General features: G+C 29.5%; 1 protein-coding gene across 11 annotated transcripts in view; it reads right to left on the reverse strand.

Moving 5' to 3' along the window:
- Window positions 1-21,269, reverse strand: part of LOC122569956 (octopamine receptor beta-2R-like) — a 172,310-nt gene that overhangs the window by 102,660 nt on the left and 48,381 nt on the right. For all 11 annotated transcript variants that reach the window (XR_006317636.1, XM_043731655.1, XM_043731656.1 and 8 more), the window contains one exon: window positions 14,196-14,260. The gene's annotated coding sequence lies outside the window, so the exon portion shown is untranslated. The remainder of the gene's footprint in view (window positions 1-14,195; window positions 14,261-21,269) is intronic.

The raw sequence follows: 21,269 nt of genomic DNA on the forward strand, positions 1-21,269 counted from the left end.
AAGTTTTTAAACCATTTTTCATTCTGTACATATTCACGTTATAAGATGTTTAAAATAAAACTTATTTTTCTAAATAATTGTTCTGATTGTTACAGTTAAATGTTTAGTAATATTTGTTTTATATTCAAAAAGTATATTAACTATAACTCTTTTATAATTACATTAAATTTCTTAAAAGCATTTTGCACTATATATATAACTTCACTTTCCTAGAAGATTATTATCATGATTGTTAGGATTAAAAAATATGTTAATTGTAATTCGTCAACAAGCATTCATTAAGCATCAAGTATGAAGAATAATATGTCAAAAGGCTCATACTGAGAAAAGTTTCGTCCCAATCAAATTAATATTTAAAGAAAATTAATTTGTGATGATGACTTTCTAATATTATTCAAAAACTTTTAAGATATGGATGACTTTAATTGTCTGAAGAAATGTGAAAAGTCTAACTGAATAAGAAAGGAAGAGGTTTGAATATAATGTAATCAGGAAATTCTCTTGTTGAGAAATTTCTATAGACGTGGAATGTAAAATGAAGTAGAACTTTAATTATTCAAATTAATTATACTATACGCTATTTCAATAATCGAATTATTTTATTTATTTTCTGAATTATTTTATAAATATCGAAGTTAAACGAAAAATGGTTAAATCGAAATATAATAATTTTTGCAGGCTTTATTTTTCTTTTCTAACATTTCTTACAGTAAGCAATCCCCATTTTCGTTGATCGATGTTCCAATAATCAATACTCTGATGTCATTGAAATTCTACTGTAACTGTAATTCAGATTTAAGGAATTGTAGTTCGATAAATGTGTATGTATAGCTTGCGATTAAATTGCTACCTTTGTAGAATACAATAAAGTGCAGTGATGAAATAAAGTTCGAAATAGAAATGACCCGGAAGACACGTGGGGAAATAGCTTTCTTGGAGCTGAACGCAGTGTAGTCTCGCGACTTCCTCGTTTCTTCCCCTTTCATGCGCAATGAAATTCTCCCGGCGAACGGTATTAAATTTTTTTCTACGTCAAGGACACATATTTCACCAACGAGACGACAATAATAAGGCTGGAAATTCCACTGCGTTATGGTCGGACGCTTTCATTGATTGGCGTTGTTTTTTTGACCCTGAGAAGTCATACGCGTCAAAACGAAAAATTGTGGACACTTTTCAATTGACGAGTGATATCAATTGATTTGGGAAATTTACACCTTAAAAGTACTGGTAAATTAACTGAGTATTACTGCCAACCATTTTTGGTACGATTTTTTGAATCGTAAATACACTCAATCAGTTTTCGTACATAGTATTGAAAATTTTATTCAACATTCTATAGTCTCAATAAACTAGCTCAACAGACTAGATAAAGAGTATTTAAATATTTTATTTTATTTAGAAGTGTAGCATTTATTATTAATACAAAGCAAAATAATATATTAATTTGTTAGTAACACAAAATTAGTTATATATTGTATCACTAGTACAATATTTTAGGTTTTGGTTCTTACTTATTTTTAACAATGTATTTTTTGAGAAGCATATCTTTTGACAGATCTGTAAAATTGTTTTTGCTTTAACATTAAAACTTGTAATTATTTGTACTTTAAGAGTAAAATTTCATAAAGAATACTTTAAAGTTTAGAAAAATGAAGGTAGAAATAGTCAATGTATAATGATAGAATACCAATAAAAAATATCAATGTAGCATATCCTGATCTAAATTCATTGAAAAATTCTGAAGCAAAATTAAGATGAAGACTCTACCTAAAATTTGAATCTGATTTATGGAATCATTCACAGTATTCACCAAACTAAATAACAAAGAAGTCAACGGGAACGTTTATGATACGAATCTTAAAATTGGTTGAAACAGTTATCAAAAGAATCAATGAATACAGATGTGGAAGAAATTTAATAATGCATAACTAATGAGTTTATTATGGTAATATGTATTGAATTTATGGGTTCTTTAGGCTAGACATTCAAATAAAACAGCAGTTCTAAATGATATTAATAATTTCTTAACGATCCACTGTCATCTAATTTTGTACATTTATGAAATTAAACACTTTCTAACATATATCTAACAAATTTTCGAGCTTCTAAATATTCATGAAAATTTTTTAAATTCTGCGTGCTTTAAGCCTATCATGGAACAATGCTAATAACACCTCTACTATTATTCTCATTAAAACTGTTATTATTCCCTAATAACAGCTACAGATTGACTAACAAATGGGAGCTTATTTAAAATCTCGTTAGGATATCCCATTAAGAATGCTGAAGGACCCTGTCGATGAATTCCGAAGGAGAAATAAACCTCGGTGGAGGTCGACTCGTCAAAGGACGCGGAGTCGATGCTACGATGGAAAAATCGATTAACGGCGATGACAGGCTCATAACACGCGAGTAATCCGCTCGCGCGATGTTTACACGCGATCCGTCCATCGGAAGGACGTATTTGCATGTGAACGTGCAGAAAACCCGAGCTTCCGACTTGATTTCAAAGGCATTACAGCGACCATTGCAGCTCCTGAACACCTGTTGTGATTCTCCCAGACTCCCGCGATAATTTTGTCCTCGCAAGAAGTTTCAATGTTCGCTAATACATTTCGATCTTTGTTATCTAAAATTTCGTTCAATCTGCAACGAGCTCTACATGTTTTCGAGCTGTTCCTTTTTGTTTAATGTTTGACGAATTTGAACATTTTTTTTTTTTCTAAATTTATACAATGCACATGTGAGTTACTATGATGATTCTATACATGCGAAAGTATCAGTACACGAGGTAACCTACCCAACTGCTGAAACTGAAAGTGAGCTAGAAGGTGAAAAATAATTTTGTTAGGTAAAATTGAAAGGTTTCGAATGATGTATGATCTAGCGTAGGTGCTTACTCCGAAAGCGGTTGCGTTTTGAATATTTTAAAATCTATTTTTTCAGACAGAGTCATACACCTTTCTACACATCAATCGATACGTTTCTCGATACAAAAATATTAGAGTATTTCTACCTGAAAATGTTTATTTTTAGTTTAAAAGATATTTCAATCTTAATTTCATCAAATTGGATACAACACAGTTCCAGAGTTATAGCTTGTCCTAGTTGTCTGAGTCATGTTGTATACATATGCTATACAATCCATTAATTTAATCCTCTAACAAAAATTTAATTTCCAATTTTTCTCGTATCAAGCTACTAGGTATAATAAACTTTTTTATAATGGAACACAACAGTAAAAATCAGTTTTATAAGACATATAGATATTTTAGTATACGAAATTGTAGGTTGTATTCACAAAAATCGAGAACTGAAATAAGTGATTAAACTAAACAAATTACAGTACTTACATACAGGTTGAATCAATAAAAAATACTATCTAAAATAACTCGTTATCTATCGGTTTTATCGAAAAACGTCTTAGATAAAGTATGTTGCATTTCAAACGTCTCATCGGAAGAATGTAATTTTATTTTTTTAAGATATTAGTGATTTTGAGTTTTTTAAATGGCATCGCTTTTATTATTAGTCGATTCAGCTGGATATTTTCTATAAAAAAGTATTAATTTATTTACAATAAAAAAACCATTAGTTTGGCAGATATTTTAACTTTAATTTGTCAAATATAACGCACGTAAAACAAAGATAATATAAACACAAGAACACCTTACGTCTTTCCTTGTCTCTCGTACATTAAATTTTGACAAATTAAAGTTAAAATATCTTCTAAACTAATAGTTTTTCGGTATAAACAGGTTAATACTCTTTTGTACCAAATTTCCAGCTGGATCGACTAACAATAAATTCGGTGCCATTTAAAAAGTGCAAACTCACTTTGACATCGTAGAAAATATAAGATACTAGAAAATGAATTTATATTCATCCAATGGGTCCCTTGAAATGCAATATAATTCATTAATACATTTTTTGATAAAGTCAATATGTAACGAATTGTTTTAGATAGATATTTTAGATACTTCTTATTGACTCACCCTGTGCGATAGATGTTTAAAAACGTTAAAGAGCTTTTTTAGGATATCTGGCCAAATGGAAGAAATTTTTACTGATATTTGCTATATTTATTTTAATTTTGTATAAGTCCAACCGCAAAAGTGACTCCAAATTCTTGATAAGCAATGTACATTCAAATATCGAGAAGTAAGTTTTAGCGAAAACATCTTTTGAAAAGTATATGTTTTCTCTAATTTTCCATCAGTATAGACGCTCACAAGTCCTTTACTGTACGAAATCTCTCAAAGCAACATCACTCATCGTTGCTATCAAAAGTCGCCAATACCATCGGATTTTTCTCGTTGAACAAACTATCGAACCAGAAACGGATTCTTTCTAGTCGTTGCCACTTTTAAAAAGCCTCTTTGTAGCGATTCAAATCCCAACTACGATTCGTTAGTAATCGATCGATTAATACGAAAGACCGACACATTGGGAAAACGTTGGGTTTTGAACGATCGTTAAGCTTGCTTTCATAGCGAACGATGCGACAGCGTGGCGTCCGAGCGCGTGCAAAAGTGGTTTTTGCTTCAAAGCTTCAAAGCGCGAATGCAAACACACGTATGATGGTTTCGTTGCAAATTTTGTTGCAGAGCAAACGTCTTCATTTGGCTTTCTAGAATTTTCTCCCAGTGCTTGTTTCCATGATGTTATAGAACAGTGGTGACAACTACGTTACAGATATTAATTAGACAGCTTATTTGTAATAAAATGACACCCACGATTTATTAGATATTGTAGAACGGTAAAGTAATATTATTATTTTATTATATTACAGTGCATATGCTCTTTAGTGCCATCTTTATTTACATTAATCTTTATTCTAATTTGATCAAATTATTATAATTATCATATTTTCAATATTAATTTTATTATAATTATAAATACGTCAAAGTCTTATTTATTCGTTGGACAGGTATTTAATAATAAGCAGAAAACGATAAAACAAATATTAGATACATACAGGAAACATTCGATAATTGCACGAAAATCGGGTCTCAAGTGTTACAATTATATAGAAACGATTCTATTCCTCGAAACTGAGATCTTAGACGTGCCGAACTTAGAAAAGGACGACGCGGGTGGAAGGGAAAGAAAGAGAGTCGAAGCGTTCTTCAGCAAACATTGAAGGCTCACGTCAAGCTAAGATCTTTAACTCAAAGATCAAAATTTTTTATTTTTAATTTCTTATCAATAAAGACTTTACTTAGATGTTTGTTACATTTTTCTGATTAAAATGGTACCAAACACGATATAATTTGGAACGATATAATATTTGCTATCTAATAAATGATAACTAAATACGTATCAATAAGTAAATATAATGAAAATTATACCGTGTTTGTACTCATTTTAATCGGAAAAATTACACAAATACATCAATAGAAGTTTAATTTAAATAAGGACAAAAATAAAAATGTTTTACTTCTAGGTTAGTATCTACATACGTATTTTCTTAGCGATACCTGACGGATCATGTTACACAACTTGATCGAGGCGGACCGGCAAGTTTCGAGGTGCATCAGGGAAACCTCTCTCTGTGGTAGCGATAACAACTATGCAAAAAGAAGCAGATCTTTTTGTGCAATTATCGAATGTTTCTGTATACGTATTCTTCTTATAATTTAGCTTTCTATACAAATTACACAAACGAAACTTCATTTAAAAGCATCGCCAAAACCATTACTTTGTTACTTGTAAAAATTTGAAAATTTATTAACACAATCTCTTTCCATTCACAATCCTTAATCTTCACACAAGTACCACCATATTAATTTTCCCTAATATCTAATTGAATATCTTTTCTAAAAACAAAATTAGTGTCTTTGTGTTAGATCAAAGACAGAAAATAAAGCATTAATTATTGGTATTTAATCAAGCAAACAAAGCAAACAAGTTAAATAAACTGTTACAATCGGAAAATGAATTAAATACAAGTCAAACCAATTTTTATAATTCAAAAAGCGGTTACTACAAGTCCGTGACGTTTGCTGTTTCCACGGAAAATGGATCCATGTTAGAAACGAAGTGGTAATTACTTTAGGCATCACGCAAGTCAGATCCATTATCGTCCGTAGGAGATGCAGACAAATCAACTTAGTCGACAAAGGTGCACGGATAAGAATATAATCACGCTGTTGAAGGTCTCCGACCTTGTCTATTTCTACGTATATTTGCCACACAGAAGGAAAATTCAATTCTGAAGATCAAAACTTGTCTGACTGCTCAAATGACCACGAAATCTATCAGTATTCACCGTGACGAACTTCTACTGTATATGTTACGTTAAGCTTTCTTGATTAGAGTTACTTGTAACAAGTTCTGTGACAAGCTCAGAGTCTGAGTTTAGTAGGTTAATTTAGAATTTGAAGCTACCACTGTTTCTTGGTAATTTCAGAAATTTGCGTTATATATGTTTTATATAAATGTTGAATATAAAAGTAATTAAATAATTATTAAAACGGTAAACAAATTTTTTGATTTGCAGTTCTTTGTAAAGTTTTTGTGCGATATGAAAAAGTTTTTAATTCTCTGACAATGAGAAAATATTTGATATGCGAGAAATACGTAGATCTATAAATGGAGAGAGAAATATCAATATTTAAAAATATTATTAATACAGTTATTATTAATGTATTAATATATTGTATTATTATTATATTCATTATAAAGTACGTAATATCATCTTTATTTACTATTCGAAGTATTATCATTTGCATTGCATTAACACTGTAAATTCACTATAATAATATCGTGGAAACTAAAGTTTCCAACTTCTGGGATCATCCAACAGTTACAATAATATGAACATAAATTTCATTATACTCATTATATTTGGGAAATTTTCATTTCTAACCAATTTTGAAAAGAATAATTTTCACTGTATAATTTGAAGCAACCAATCTACATATTTCTGTGGAACAAAAATAATTTTTGTACTATGTATGTCTAAGTTAGAAAAATTCAAATATCTCAATGAAAATATTTTCCAACAAGAAAACAAGTAAAAAGTCTGGCATATTGTGTAGACATTCTAACATCTCTGCTTGGCATTGATAGTAACCTAACATAAAAGATGTAAGTTTTAGAAGAGTGGCTTTTTAAATTTTACACAGAAATCTTCGTAAGTTATTTCACCGACATTATAAGGCTGACTTTTCGCGCGTATTCCCATGGAGCGTCACAAAACAAGTGAAGATAGTAGTACAAGTAATAGCTTTGCCCTCTGATGAAAAAATGATTTACGTGATAAACAAAATAGAAACGTAATTTCTATTGAATAAAAGCCAGTTTGAAATTTTTTGATTCGTGCTACTGTCAATTCCAAACAGAAAAACATTCTCACCTGTTTAAAAAAGTTCCTATTTTCTTCTCCGATACACAAGAAACATCGAAGTCGATAATATAAAAAATGTCAGCAAACTGCACTCGTTCGAAACAGCATTTCCGATGAAAAGAAAACCGAACTTCGAACTTAAACATCCCCGTACCTACTTGTATATTGGAAATTTTCAGTTCGCAATAACTTTCAAAATGAATAACTTTCAGCACATCACACATAAAGTTGATCCATTAGCTAATTTATTTACAAAATTTTTGACAAAAACGTCAAATTTACAAATTATAAAAATTCGGGAAGATAATAAAACAATGTAATCATCTTAACAGTTCTCCTTAACACTATTACGATCCTTGAATTTTTATATTTCCCGTAAAGCAAGTTTCTAATATTTTAAGAAAATATTTAATTAATTTATTTAATGTAAATAGAATGATAAATCATGTAGGATTCTTGCTGTTGTGGCATATTAAACGCATACATTTCTATTAAAAGCTATTTTCTAGGCCTGGTATCTTGTTTCTCAAGTGAGTAAATGATCTTTTTCTATTACGTATATCCAATTTATTAGGTGTAATTACCAGTTTCAGTTTTGCTATTTTCTTTGTATATTGTATATATTATAACGTACATGTTCTTTGTGTTCCCATGTGTTTGTCATCCACTACGGCCTATCAGTTGTGGACTGGTACAGACTAAATTTTTTTTATTTGTAAATTAAATCTGTTTACTGACAATTGCAATTAAATTAAGAGATATTCATTTAATCTTTCTTTTACCTTTTTCTGTAGAAAAATGTCTGAAATTCCAAAGCAAAGAGAAGGAAAATGGACAGAGGAGAACATAAATGCAACTTAAAAGCCACTCTAAAAAATAAAATAACCAAAGCACTGAGGCTTTCAATGTTCCAAAAACCAACTATGTGAAGACTGCGTACGCGTTGAATACACAAATCAAGAAAATATTAATTATTATACTTGTAATATAAGGTAAAAATAAAATTCGAATAAAAATGTGTATTCTAACATCTAAATGATCTTTTTTTAACATTATTAACCATTTAGACTGAAAAGTTTACTAATTAAATATCTGTCGGTACTGGACGGCAATTTTTCGTTTTCTACAAATTACACCTTTTTTACTCTTGCAAATTACTATTTGTACTATAAACTAATTTAAAAAAATTTGATTTTTAACGACTTTAGCTTAAGCTATAACAAAAAGACTTAGAATTAGAATTAAAATTGGTCGATAGTGCACGATTCGCCCCTATACCCATAATTCTTCCATATTTTGCTCAAATTTGAGATATTTTGTAATATTAGAAAAATTCAATTGAACCGAAAATGATCGGAAGAACACAACAGAATTAAGAAAGTTCTAATCTCTTGTTCCGTATAATGTGGAAATTGACAACGTAAAGATTATCAACGAAAGGGATGATCCTTTAAAAGAGAACATTCGATAAAAAGAAAAGCAAATCGTGAACTTAAAGATCTCTATTTAACCACCATTTATTTGTAACATTTTCGACCAGGATCGTTAAACACTGGCAATCGATTGGTAGACAAATAAACCATTTGATTCAAACTTGCCGTAATCGCATAAATTTCGATACATGCGTCTTCGAATCCGCGTATCGGGAATTTATTTTCCCAGATTATCGTTCGTAATCAAGTTTCTTGCCGACTTCCCTTCGAGCTATTATTCATAGCCTATGCCGGTGTTTCATTAAATAAACACTGATCTACAAGCAGAATGCTATTTAAAATTGAACCGTCGACCACGAAATAACAAGTTAATGCCGAAGTTTAAAGAGCGCAGCGACGTGTGCTAAAGAGGCGCTAACACCGCCACGACCAACTGCTCGTTTTATTATGACCTATGACTATTCGATTGGCTATTATTCACTTGAGAGGAATACTAACTCTCTTCTATGTATATATGGCACTTGAATCGAAACGACGCGACGCGATGTTGCATTTTGACGCTTCGAAGACGACACCTCTGATCCTGGCTTGTCCCAGAAATTTAAATTTTGATGCTGAGTGGATAATAGAATGGAAAATGGGAAATCGGAGAATAAGCGAAGATAGTCTGTATTGAGATATTCCGAGAATAAAATTACGTAATTTTGCAACTCTAGAGTGCATACTGATGTCATTTAGTAACATACCTAGAGTGGCTCATAAAAATATTCGGACGCTGTCGAAAATTTGTTATGTATCTATACAGAGTATCCCACAGACACATTTAATAGGCAAACTTTGCCGGTGTGTTTTATAGACAAAATTAAAAATAAAATGTCATGTAGCAAAAAGTCGATAAATGCTTCATAGAAAGAAAGAAGATACATAATGTTCATGATACGTATTGATAGAAGATACACGTGTTTAATATTTCTGTGCCTAATTCTATCGAATTATATAACGATGAATGTACGCTGTAAAGAAATAAGACATAATCGCTATGAAATTTGAGATAAATCTTGCGTTGATAAAACCAAACGACACTTCAAAATGCACACATAAGTACAATATATATAGTGTTACGTTTCATGTTTTTATTATAACTTTTTAATAAAATATTTATGTACTTTTTGTTATATATCATTTTAGTCTTATTTTTATTTATAGAATACACTGGCAATTTATAGACTAAATTGCGGGACACTTTGAACATTATATAAAACTTTTGAAACTCTATTAACACTATCACAAAATAAGGCTATCATAACTATATTGATAAAATTTGAAAAGAATTTAAAAACATATATGGAAGTTATTTATTGGATATTATACATTTCACAGAGATCAGCAAAGTATTTGAACAGTCAACTATTCACTATATTATTTACCATATATATTCACTACATATTAAACCACAGTATATAGTGAAATTTTATTTAGAATTAATTGTATGTTTAAGACTGCTGTTCCTGCTGCATACTACTTTTTCACTAAGTGCATATTTGCATTTTCGGATTGATTTCGAATTTTACTATTCTAATCACGATACTCGTATCTCATTACAGTGCTAATGAAATTTCAAAAAGTTTCGAATAATGTACATAACATATTGATAAAAAAATTCTGTAGTAAGTATTCGAATACTTTCGTGTATCACTGTATGTTTCCTAATATAGCATAGTCACAACATTTATTGCGTGATATGTCGAATGCATTCATACTATTAATGTACAAAACGTTGGTGTAAGCGAATATGGATCAACCCGCCATCCTCAAATAGACAATTTTCTGTTTTATTACGTTACACTATAACCTGAATATCCTAATATTATTTATACCTACACACATACATATTGCCCTTCTATATCTAAGATCATATTATGTGAAAGTATTTTTAAAATTTTAGATTCCAAACTTCTACAATGTGTGTTTAATGACACATTTGTGGTTCTTCGGGTTTCGATGGCATTTCTAGTAGTACGTTGCTCTCTATTTCGTGAACATTTCTGTTCACTTCTTCAGAGCAAACTTGAAACTGTCTAATTCAGTGTCCGGAACGTCTGGTCGGAATAGTTTCAGATCTGCGTTGAAGAAGTGAACTGGCTTATTCGCGAAACGTCGGAACATAGTGCAGTGTACTATTAGAGGTGCGATCAAAAATCGAAGAACGACAAATATTTTAAAAACTGTCTGTCATATAACGAATAAAACAATTGTTGTGTTTTCACAATATTGTTTACGATTCGCTTATGTGTTTTACGCATGTCAGCCATGTAGTAGTAAATTCTTTTCCTGAGTAGTAAATATGATAAAATAGGATACTCTTGAAATTATTTTAGTATAGTTTTATGGTACATAAATCATGCATTAATATGAAATTCGAGAATTTTTCAATTGAGGATGCGATCTTAAATAGATAGTGGCAGAAGGTGACAAATCATAACATGTGGGAGATAATTAAATATGTTTGACTTTTAAGATTTATCGAGATCACAGAAATTACAAAAGATACATTGAAAATATAAACTTTTTAATGTGAAGCCTGATAATATTAAAATTGAGAGTACGGAATTGAGCGAATGACCTTGTAAAATGAGAAGTCCTAACATATGGGGAATAATCGGAGATAATTAGTTTTTAGCTTTTCGAGAACAAATTAAAAAAATTTTTCAATATGAATCATAAGAATTTTTTATAGAGTTACATAATTGAAAGGATGGCCATTGTAAGTGAAAAATTGTAACATACAAGGAACAATTGGATATAGCTCGTTTAAAAAGAAATGTTTCCGGAACCGCAGGAAATTGAAATTTCATGTGAAAAGTTTGGAAATTTCTTAATATAAAGTTGGGAATCTTAAAATTCAGGTTTTCTGAAATTGAACAGATGGTCATAGAAAATAACAATTTGTCATGTATGTCACTTTCAGATTTTTGGAGAGCACAGAAAATTTAAATTGCGAAAATGCAGAAATTCGGCCATTTTAAATCGGAAATTTTCAGGATACTTGGAAATCTAGAATTTCGTTATCGCTGAATTGGGGTTGTGATATTTTGAGGGAAAAGAGTTTGAAAACTACGAATTTGGAAATTTTAAATACCTAGGTTCCGCGACCTTTAAAGTCACACATTTTTCAAATATGAATAATTTGAAATAATTTGAAATAATTTGAAATAACTGCATGATATCTTAGCATTAAGACAAGCGAAATACAAAGTTGTTTCGAAATTAAAGATAAATACTAAGAAATATATCTGTATATAACAACAAATCTCGGAAAGTATAAAAGACATGTTTCTTGGGAACTTAATAATCTACAAATCGAGTAGTAATTAAAAATGTGAAAGTGGAAATTATATAGTCTACATATTCTTTAAATTAAAATACATTTCTAGAAATCTGAAACGTGACGGATTTTAAAGAATGCAATCTTTTGATAAACTGAGATCTGTTCAAAAAGCCTAGGTAACTTGGAAAAATATTAAATATTCGATATAGTGATTTTCAATCGTATAATATAATCCAATTTTTTCTTTAAATATATTTACATACTTTATGCGTATTTGTAGAATATTATTTCCAAAATATATGTTCTGCCAACTTTTTTATGGCTTCCATTAAAAGAAATTAATTCAGATGTTAAAAGTTATTAAATCTTATTCACTACCTCTAATTTCAAGTTAAAAATATATTTCGCATATAAAATACAGTGTACACTACAATTTACTATCAATATTAACGTTTATCCTTAATTGTTTTTCCAGTATGTATACATATAGAATATTATTTCCAGAATACTATCAACTTATTCTTGCTAAATAATTTTGTTACTTGTCTTTAATTTTTTTCCCATTTAAAAACACATGACATATAACATTTTAATAATCATTCATCGTTAATCCTTTAGGACTGCAACATTGTATCGTAGAACGTTAATTTCCCAGAATTCAATAACATCATGCTTCGAACAAATTCCCAAAGTATACTAATACTTCCGTTAAATCACGCAACATCGCATGAACGCCGCTGCACGATATTATTTAATAACATTTTCCTCGCAATAACGAACAGCGAAACATTAATTCCCTGTAACTTACTAACGAAAACATGTTTTCGATAATTCCCGAACGTTATTCGCCAATGTTTCTGATAAAACAACTAAACGTTGACTAGCATTATGTATGTATATAGTTAATTTAAAATCGCGTAATCGCATGTGTTATGCCCGGATACTGAACACGTGCATTATTTCTTATCAGTTTTCCGTATTTCCATTGTTCGTTCGATACATTTGCTTTGTTACGATAACTTTCGCTCTGCTATTTAATTCAATTGTTCTCGAGAGATGAGTAACTTTATTGTAGACAGAGTAAAGTTTCCAATGATATCTTTTATTTGTGAGTATCATAATATACACCTGCTGCTTAAAAGTTTGGTATTGTATCCTCAGTTTATCAGAGAAACGAATTGAATTGTTTAGTGGCAAATGTATAAATAAATATTCTTATACATATGTTCTTATATTTATAAATAGACAATTAAGTTTCATATATTTTAAATTGGCATGTGTACATTATTAGAGTAAAATGTGTGGTTTACTGACAATATTATTAATTCTTTATTTTCATATTTAACCATTCGACTTTTAATATAATATTGTTAATTCTTTTGTACTTTGTACCTAATTCTATTCATCTTTTTATTCTTGTTTATTTTGCTTTTTCGAAACATAATTCACCTCAATTTATTAAATTTTGTATTTTAACATTTCACTATATTAGTAATCAGTATTCTCGAGAATATTTTTAAACTTATTTTTCGAATTTTAATTTACTCTTGTCAAATAAAATATTTCCGAATAATATATAATAAATTTTAAATCGCCTTTTGTATATAAAATGTAACGCGCTACAATTTACTAAGTTATGCTTTTTTCCGAAAATAAATTTCTTAAATTTTATCTCAAGATTCAAAACCTTTAAACAAAATTAATACAAGATTCCCAATGATTTGTCTTAATTTATGTTATGCTACCTCGTCCTAATCGTAATTTCTACGAGATAATTTACATATGTCTATGTTGAGACAATGAACTCGCATAATAGTAGGTACGACATATATCTTCTTCCTCTGAATATTATTTATCGAGGTTACGTTATCTTTTATATATTTTATTATTTTATTATTCTTGTATTTTTAATAACTCATAGAAACATCTATGTACAAAGTAAGATATGCAAAAATAAGAAACAGGAAGCGGCAATTTTTCATGGAATAAAAATGTATAAAGTTTCATTCTTAGAAACTAATATGCATATTTGCTTTTACGAGAAAATATTTTTAATCATTTAACGAATTAGTTAACTTACTAAAGCTGTAGAATGGTTATTATCCACACACTATCCGATCTCTCATCTGAGTATCCACATAGTATCTGAAAATACACAATAAAAAGTATTAAACCAAATATTATTATGCGATTAAGAAGTAATTTAGCATTTTATATAATTATCGAAAAATATCCGTCATTATATGGCATATTCGATTTGAACAAATATTTATTATTTAATAAACATATGTGATATAGAATAAAAGAATTAAAGAATAATGTTAATTCGAATAATTATCGAAATGAAGAATTAATTAACGCTAAGAATTCTAATGAAATACGATAAATATTATAATATTCTGTTTTCATTATGAAATATAATGTGGCAGAAAACTATTCATCCGTATATTCTTTTCATTACTGTTTGTTATAATTAAAATAAAGTGAAAGATTCTATCTGTTCGGTATTAAAATCTAACCATCCTATAAATCAATAAATTTAATATACTAGGGAAATATTTTTGGAACTATCAGATATTTTTGTGTTGTATTGATTATGTGTGAATCAAGGCTATTTATTCTTGTGCAATATTAAGTTTGAGAAAATTTTTTGAAATACCCTATGTAATTTTGTTAATTTTCGTGTTATTTTCCTGTAATTTCTTTACTTTTATACCTTATGTGCTGCTCTACGATTTTGTCGCATAGAACAACATGTGTATTATTGGAGGTGTCAATAATAATAGTATATGATATATATAATAAAACAAATTTTTCATATAAATCTATATAATAACATACCGCTCACATTGCAAAAAGGTGAAAGTGTTTACTACCCTCAAATACTGTGTTTTTAATGAAAAAAATAGCTCTTTAATTATAAATAAAACAACACCAACAAAATCTTCGTGAAACACGAAGTCCTTGCTGATATTAGGCAATTGAGGACGAATAATTGTTAATACATTTTTGTTAATTCCATGTTAATAATTCCATAATCTTCATCTGTACCAAAAATATTGTAAACCGTTATTGATACCTACAAAGGAAATCCACATGCCTAGAAGACATTAACATAAGATATTAACATATTAGTGTAATATATTGATATGGTTTAATGTAATATTAAATTAATTTTCTTCCTACGATTTCTGTTAGGTATGAGAGAATGTCTTTTCTGACATTGCATTTTGTTTTCTTTTATTTTTCCTTTATAAAAATATAATAGATTATGTTGTCTTTTTAAACGTATGTGACAATTCAATGAATACGAAATTTGATGCTAAAAGGATTACTAGATCTAACGTCTTTGTTATAATTTATCTAATTTAAAAAGTGTATACATGTATGTAGGTTTTCGTGGCTGACTGTATATTGCATTGTATTTTACCCGAGATGCTGCAATTTTTGCGTAAAATTTATCGATCATATAATTTAATAATCATCACATAATTTAGAAATTATTCAAATACATAGATAGAATGGTTTACCTTGTAAATCTTCGTTTCTTAATCCTGTTACGTTCATTCGGTTATTTCGATTCGAATTGCATTTTTGTAACATTAAAGAATATCTCAAATTTGAGCAAAGTGTGATAAAATTGCTGTTGGTACTGTGATGGCAATGACTTTGCAATTCGATTTCATGAAATATAGCAATATCGCAAAATAAACGAAATCATTTTTTCTCTAATTACAGATATAAGGTACATACATCTTTCAACGTTGTTCGTGCCCATGATCAGGATATCAATAAGGCAAACACATATCTATACTAGGTAGTAAAAATTAACATCCTATAGGGAGACTAGAACTTTATTACATTATTATTTAAATTTTGTTTATGTTTAGTGAATTTAATGTCGTACTTTTCTCATACTATACATAGAAGAGATGATTAGGATATGACTTATCAAGTTTTTTATGTTTGCTAACATATGAACTAATATAAAAATTGAAATATGAAAATTCGAAAATCACAGCAAAGTTAATGTCTTCTGTTTAAATATAAATAAAAAACTATGCCCATTATCAGCATCATGAAAGAAACTACCAAACTTTTTAATGTTTTTGTATTAAAACTCCCGTTTCAAATCTATTTCACATTCATGTTTCCAACGGAACGAGCGACGTCGAATAAAATCCTCTTGTCTACCGAAATGCTCCGTGCAGCTCTAACATCGAGAATCGCTCTTCAATCATGGACGAGCCGGCACTGTGCCATTGTTAATTGCCTGTCTGGCATTCCCAGTACCTGACACACGGTATTCAAATTAATTACCGGAATCTATTACGCGTTCCGTCAGTCGGTACACCTTTTGTCATTGCTGTGCTTTCACTTTTGGCATTCGAGCAGCTGTTTCCAGGTAATAGGCGATACTCTTAGTAATCATCTGTATGTTTTGCTTGCTAAGAAATCCTTAGTATTTTCAAGTATTATTTTCTACAAATAAACCGCTGTTATTACTCATCGTTGGAATGGGGAAAGGAAAAGAAATCATCCTTGTAAACTATAATAAATATGGAATTAAACGAACATAATAAGACTTTTCGTCCAATTCATTGGATATTTTACAAAAAGAGAACTACTCTAAAAAAATGTTGGCGTTCCTGAAAATTATTGCACTTTCTACATAATATAATATAACATGTTGCGTACTGATAATGTAAAACAACCACTAATAATCTTTAAATGCCGAAAATTTGAAATAGAAGAAACAAAGGACCATTGACGAGATAAGCAAAAACATAAATACAATTTTTCGATTTTTATACATTTGTAGGAAATTTAAAATTGCAAAAGTGCACAAACTGCACGTAACATATAAAACTACATAAAATATCAAAAGTATAGAACTTGTTATAATATTCAGTGAATGAAATACATTTCTACATTTCGTTTCTGTAATTAGCTCTATAAAAATACGAATTTGCATAAAAACCCGCAGTTTGTTGATAATACTATCACGAAAATATTCGAATACTTACGGATAATTTTTCTGAATATACTATGTGTAATATATACGAAACATTACGAAATTTCTATACACATATGAATGAATAATTCAAAATATACAGCGGCTATTTGGTAATTACTTTCCGTGACACTGAAATGCCCATCTGTCAACAGAAATGTTGGATTGGGAAAAATAGTCTATGGAATAATATTAATTTATGGAATAAATGAATAAAATCAAGTTTAATATGTACATACTGACTTCATATATTCAAATGAATAAAGCTCACATTATACGGTTTTTATTACAAAAAATAAAATTTCATTCGCTGTATTTGCAGAATATTCGATCTATATAAACTTCAATTGCTTGTCTCTTTCATTCTTTTTACTCAATTTAAAAATGGGGAACACAAATACGATGATTTCCATTAGATGAAATGGTGAATCGAGTAGAACACGTCGTTTTAGCTCTAATTTCTTCACATCACTTACATTTGTATTTATAACTACAGCAGTTCTTAAGAAAATGTTTTTTTTATATTTATAAAATAATAGTAAATTTCAAAGCAATTTAATTATTTGTCTATAAAATACACTCAACGTCTACGTATTTACCGCATACCTATGCGGAAGTAATAAGTGTAGTAAATAGTGTAAGAAATAGTTTAATGCATTGACCTTTAATTGTGAAAAAATAATGGTCGGGAATAAAAATCTGCTGAGTTGCAAAATTTTCAAATTGTAACTGTAAACTTTAAAAATATTGAAATTTAAATTTTAAAGTTTCGTACTTAAACATGTTGATCTTCGAATTTCCCAATCTCACGGTTTCTAATTGAGAATACCCAAAACATTAACATTTTTTCCTGATAATTTCCAAAACTACCCTCTGAGATCCTCTCTTCCGCAGAAAATTGATTTTCGTTTACTGCACAACTTTTTCCAGCTATAGTAGAAATTCCATTATCCGTGCTCCCATTGTCCTAATACGATTTTATCTCTGCTATTCAAACGTATTATTATCTGAACGTATTTTATTTTAAAACGATATGTTCTGCACTTTTTTGAAACAGAAGTATTTTCTATACACTTGATTATAACATAATACAGTGCAATGTACTGGCGCGTGTATGTTAAACTTTACATTGTTGAAAATGAGAGTACAGATAAAATATGAAAACATTAAGATAATTGAAAATGTTAAAGATTCAATTCTATTGTAAAAAAAAATAGGTATTAGAAAGTAAAAGATTATGGACACTGAAAGATAAAAGGATGTAATTAAAGATTTCCCAGAACAATTATATATATTTACCTATTAGACAATAGGTTTTAAAACTTTTTGAAAAATTGTGTTTAATTTCCAAACTTATCACAATTCAAGCAGTTATTTGAAATTGGAAGGAATCTATCAATTGTGGTTTTTAATTACATAAATAACTCCGATAAAAATTTGATTCTACAATAAATAAATTATAGACTTTCTTGATACGTGTACAGATACATAAACCTTAAAGTAAAAAAGGTTAAGTAACAGATGAAGAATTATTCAGACATTATTAAACGATATTTTCCTCAATGTATATATGTGTTGCTTTTCAATCTATTCCATTTAATATATTCAGCAACTTGTTAAAAATCATCGCAAGAAATTTCGGCGAATATGTTTCTTGAAATCTTGAAAAAGTGAATTAAAATGAACAAAAAATACAATTCTACAGGAGAACCAGTTTGTTACGTCGACCGACTCTACCTAAACCAGGCCACACACCGCGAGCAAGATGGCAGCCAGATGTCTTCAGATCCTTACTGCGTACCCTCAATAGTCTCAAATACTCTCCATAAATCTCAGGAATTTTCTAAGGTCCTTCAGACCGAACAAATATTCTTTCACTGAATTGTTTTCTAAAGTTTATTATCCACCACGGTTTTTTTTTATTTGGTAGTTTATTTACAATCAATTCTCATTGAGAATTATAAGTAACCACGTGTTGACACGGGAAAGTTGGCTTTTCTCACGTATGAGGTTTTCCGTTAAGAACTTTATCTCGAGGGCGGTTAGCATCCTTCCTCACCCACCACCATAGCAAATAACCAATAAACAACGAAGCCTATTTCCCTCACTCTCCTAGCCAAAATTGTCACCAACAAATTCGATGGTCCCGTGCGCTAGACACACCCATCCTTAGCTTTCCTCCGCCACAGCATCGTCACCGAACTTTACTGATTTTCCATCTTTCAGTCAACATTTTTTGACCGGGTTTCCACCCTTAGATCAGTCATTTACTTAACTTATACATACGCACCAGCGTAACTATCTTCTTTACAAAGTTGTTGGAATAAACTGTGATTTATAACTTGTTATATCAGTGTCATATTTAATTTAACTACCTCTATTATCCTAATCGAAATTGGGGATCGATCATTTCGTGGCGTCGATTATCTAATCGTAACGGGAATTTATGACTCCCGTTGACGTGCTTCCTCGCGATCGCGTCTCTCCGCGAGTGGTCGAAACACAGTTCTCTGAGAAACAGCGATTATTCACTTATTAACCAATTTAAATAAGAATTTATTTGAATAAGAAATTCAATAAGAACAGCGGCAAAAATTTATCAACAGGTAAGAGAGAGAAGGTTACGAGAGAGAAGAAAATTGAAAAATGTGTTCTCGGAAGAAGGAAAAGATAAACCTGCTTATGAGACATACATTTTCTAGAATAATTGCTTCGCTGATGTAATTCAATCTCCGAAATAAAGTTTTATATAGCCATTGTATTAGAAATTTTAAAAAACATTGAATTATTCAAAATTATTAAGTTAGGATATTTAGAAAGATTCATATTTTCAAAATTGATGACAAAAAAATATGTTTTTTGAAGTCTTTTCAATTACAGGATATAGATGTTTTAAGAAAAAGCTGAGTAAGGGTATTAAATAATTTCTATAACAGAAAAATAAAAAATAATTCATAATACTAAATAGTAATTACCTTATAAATAATATAATGATATATATTATCCTTTTTGAAATATATAATAAATATTTTAGCAAAATATTCTATTTATCATACTCTAAACATTTATTTTCCATCAGATTTGAAGAGAAGGTTTTATTTTCATCAGATTTTCTATCGCTTTTACCATTCGTTTACGATTTTTGCGTTATTTAATGCCCTTCTTTTCAACATGCATCCTTTGAACAAATACTTCTCCAGTTTCCATTTCCTACAAAATTCTCCATCCCGAACGATGGAGCCAACTTAGCCAGCATGATTCCTCAGAGACTCTTTCCACCACTTCAGACACCACTCTTTCATGTAATATTCAAAGCTACGATCATCAACAACCGGCTTGTGATTTTACTGAAATGAAATAGTTGAAATATTACGTCAAACGGAACTCAGGATTTATCAAAGAAATTTCTCTACGCATTTTCGTTTACTTTATATCATTAATTTTCTAACACTTTATGATTTAATTTTGTGAATTATACAAAATGCTTCTCAAATTGTGGCACAACAAGAAATAAAATAATTCTTTATATAAGAGTAAATTAAAAATATGGAATAAAATTTTGTCATACGCGCCTACGATTTAAAAAAATTATTCTTTACTGTATACTGTACTGCTACTGAAGGACAGACAGTACAGAGCACAAGTATTGAAACGCCTGATACATCGACATCAAAATCTTGATATTTTTGTAAGCTTTTGTTCAAAATTATGATTGAACAATACTTTTTCTATAGTCCATTCCTTACGTTCAATCATAATTGAAATAAAATACTTAATAAAATTTAATCTGAAACAATCTGCATTACGCAAGTTACATATTCGTCTGTAATGAGTAACTAACATTTCAGTAAATTCATATGAATTTTCAGAATGCACATGGAAACACGTATTTTAGTTGCTTTAACATCACGATTCATTTAACTTAGATTTTCATGCAAAAGTAATTTTCATTCATTTTTAAGTATTGCCTTTTCATTTATACTAATTGATATTAACTATTGTTCCTATCGATATCTACAAACTATATATAATTGCTTAAAGAATAGCATCCAAATTGGATCAAAGAGTTTGATTTGAAATAAATTTCGTATATTTGAAAAATTTCGCTCATATATATTAACAAATGTTACTTACGGCATT

This window comes from Bombus pyrosoma, linkage group LG8 (assembly GCF_014825855.1).
Source record: "Bombus pyrosoma isolate SC7728 linkage group LG8, ASM1482585v1, whole genome shotgun sequence".
NCBI classification, from domain to species: Eukaryota; Metazoa; Arthropoda; class Insecta; order Hymenoptera; family Apidae; genus Bombus; species Bombus pyrosoma.